Source organism: Ornithodoros turicata, chromosome 6, assembly GCF_037126465.1.
Source record: "Ornithodoros turicata isolate Travis chromosome 6, ASM3712646v1, whole genome shotgun sequence".
Classification (NCBI taxonomy): Eukaryota; Metazoa; Arthropoda; class Arachnida; order Ixodida; family Argasidae; genus Ornithodoros; species Ornithodoros turicata.
In genome coordinates this window covers 34,900,088-34,903,393 of record NC_088206.1, presented here as the reverse complement: position 1 = coordinate 34,903,393, position 3,306 = coordinate 34,900,088, and the positions used below count along the sequence as shown (strand labels likewise).

The window sequence follows — 3,306 nt, the reverse complement described above, 5'->3', positions numbered from 1 at the left end:
TAGCTTGAAACGTTACAGAGTTACTTAAAAAAAAAGAACGAGTTGCTCCCAAGTTACTTCGGACACAAAATAACACTACACAGGTGCAGCTGAGTTCGACCCTGAGTTGCCTGCGTTGAGTTTTCGTTTATGTCCAACAATTCGAACGTGTTACATCTTATTCCCTGTCTGCACACGATGGTTCAGCTTCATTTCAATAGCAGCAGTTCTTACTTCCTGAACAGAATACTGTCATTGACTGGACATCATGTTTTATGACATAAAATGCTGTGGAAGAACCGTAAACAAAGCAAGGAAATAAGTGGACGTGAGTGAAAAGCGAATTAGTAACTTGGAACGTAGCTTAAGTTACTTTGGCAAAGTTACCTGAAAAAGGAGTTCCTCTGAAAATTAACACGGCGCAAAAGTTGCGAGTTAAGTTATATAGTTACCAAGAAAAGGAACTTAGTTACAGTAACGAGTTCCCTCGAACTCTGGTTGAAAGTGTGTATTTGCATGAAAATCTAGCCTCTAGAATCATGTTCCCTAGTTAAGAGTTCCAAGCGATGGTTGATGATTGGAATCAGTACTGCACGAAGAGCACCTTAAAGCTGCAGCTAGTCCAATATATGAAAACACTCCTGAATTATGCATTCATATGCAGTTAAAAGCCACTCCATATTGTATAGGACAATACTAAGATGGGCAAAAGCATATAAAGAAAAAAGTATTGCATGAACATGTTGACTAACGTACAAACTCGTATTAGTGGGACATACAAACACACCAGCCACATGTCTCTTTGGTGCATTCCAGCATGTTTACTTTACTTAGAGACAATAAATAATTTTTCAACCTCGAATGTCTACTCTTTATTCTCGCTGCTTAAGCTTGCGACAACACATGTTTGAATGCAGCCCAAATGAAAACAATGTGATCCGTCTGATCAAAGAAGTTTCCCAGTGCTACAGCAGTATCGGACTGTACCACCTTGCCAAAGAATATACAGAGAAGGTGACAGCCAGGCCTCAGCTGCGAAAGAAATTGTCAAGGTTGATCATATTCAACAACCAGTAATGCACTCTGCCCACTTACCTGCTTGACTGCTTCAAACTTGCTGTTGCAACTGGACTTGTGATACTTTGATGTTGGAACTTTCACCACAAGACCTTGCTACTTAGCCTTTTTATGACTTATTCACTCTACCTCTAGTCATTTTGAACTGTCTTTACCGCCATTTATTTCCCCAGTGCACATATTTCTAGTCGGTATGTTTTTACCGTCATATAGCCTTTATATCACATATCATTTTAGTCCTTTGGAAGTGCTTTAGTGCCGTTCGGCATTTCGTGTCATAACCAGTCATATCTAAACTTCCTGTGCAAAGCATAATGTTTATACCCAAGCATATTAAGGTAGTTACATAAACAAACGTGCCGAACATTCCCTGGCATTCCGCACCCCCGAGCAGAAAGGAAATGGGAGAAACACGGGAAGCAACACGCTGACGGACGACAAAGGAAACGTAACACAACAAATACAACACCACACAAAACCAGCAAATCACATAATCGTAGTTCAAAGTACAAGATTGGAACGACACGCGCTCACACGAGTACAAAATAGACAGGAAATAACATGTATGTGACGGGATTTCACAAAAAAACGTAAGGAACTCAATCACGAGGGATTTCTGCAGCGATCCGTGGCAAAATTTTAGCGCAGCAGCAAGGGAAGCGCTCACAAACAGCAAAACTTGTCACAGCTTACATGCATTCCTATGGGCTGTAATCGCTCTTTTGAGCACCGCAATATGGCGGCCGGTGGTCGTACCCTTTCCCGCGATACCCTCACCCATCCGCTATCCAGCCTTTATACATAGAGATCAGTGGTGTATCCCTGCGTAGGTGGCAAGGGTGATTCCCTCTCCCCAATAATGCTATGTGGCGCTCACAGCGGTCACTAACGTAACTAACCCGTGACCCGTCTCTCCCATAGGGGAACGCCAGCTGTCCAGGTCTCTAGTATAGAGTAGGCCGTGTACTAGAGCATGTACTAGAGACCTGGCCATCCGCAAAGCTCCCAGCACCGGGGTAGTAGTTCTGACAATCGCCGCTTGGCTATGGGATTTGGCGTCAGGTCCCCCAAGGTCGCCATTTTCCCATGTATTTGTTCCTATCCCGATGCGTGCAATGCCGGAGGCCGCCCTTAGATACCCCATTGTTACCAGACGTTGGCTTGCGTTTGATTGTAGCGCGCTAAAGATCCAGTTGAAGCACAATCCAAGCCAGGCCAAGTCACCGAAGGAGAAATGGACGACTGCGCCTGCGGCGCCTGGTACGACAGGTACGCTATGTGATGCACGCAGCCGTGCACTAGATCCTTCCGATCGCTCAACACGTTTAAAAACGGGACCAAAAAGTGAAACACGACACAGAAAGTTGTTATACGCGTTTTATTTGGACATATAAAGGCTAGATTCATTCGCAGAAACAACAAAAACATTTTGCCGCTAAACTTAGCGCGCTGAAGTGATCCGGAACGGCAACAGTGGGGTATCTAGTGGCGGCCTTCTTAGTTGCACGCTTTTCCGAGGTGAGTTTGGGGGACCTGTTTGGCGTAGAGGTGTGCGCCGTGAGCATTTTTTTCCGGCGGCAGCGTAGAGCACGTTGAAAGACCGGCGGCAGCGACGTCAGCGGCGCCACGCCGATACTATGGTGGGCTAGAACATGGAGGAAGGAAACACAAGGAGCGGCTCTTCCCTCCAGACTAGCGTAGCCACCCTCTAGAGGTCGCTCGGGTCAAAATCGCCATTGCTTCCTGTCCACCACGTGATCCCCTCTAAAGTTTCGGTTTTGCAGGCTTTGTTTCTCGCGCTGCTGTCCGTATGATTTTCCTTCTTGGAAGTAATTTATTGTGAAAATGTGAGCACCGTCGTAGAAACGACGTATGTGACGTATGGTAATGTGTTCCTGTCCCGGCTGCGGCTCTCGTTGAACTGAAATCAGCTCTGTCACGGGAACGCGTTTTGTTCGTAAGTACACGGTAACTTGCTTTAGTCGCCCGTGTGTCTTCGAGTCATCTTAAATTGTTCATTTGGGACCTCATACTCTGCCGCAGATTCATTTCATATCTTCAGTTGTTGTACAAATCTGATTAATGGAACGGCATTCTTAACCACTTAGTCAAGAAAAGTACATACGTTGGAAGTAACCGTTGCCACACGTGATGTTTCCGGTCCCGCGTACTCCTTTTGCGTTCTGCACACTGTGACTGGTCTTCTAATAGAACAGTAAACATTCGTAACACACAGAAATAAAGTGCAAG

At 45.4% G+C, this 3,306-nt stretch overlaps 1 long non-coding RNA gene across 1 annotated transcript; it reads right to left on the bottom strand.

The window, feature by feature from the left end:
* Positions 1 to 836: 836 nt before the first annotated feature.
* Positions 837 to 1,275, bottom strand: LOC135397843 (uncharacterized). Its single transcript, XR_010423798.1, has 2 exons — positions 1,075 to 1,275; positions 837 to 1,011 (listed from the first exon to the last, which is right to left on the bottom strand). It is a non-coding gene; the product is annotated as an uncharacterized LOC135397843 (long non-coding RNA).
* Positions 1,276 to 3,306: the final 2,031 nt, after the last annotated feature.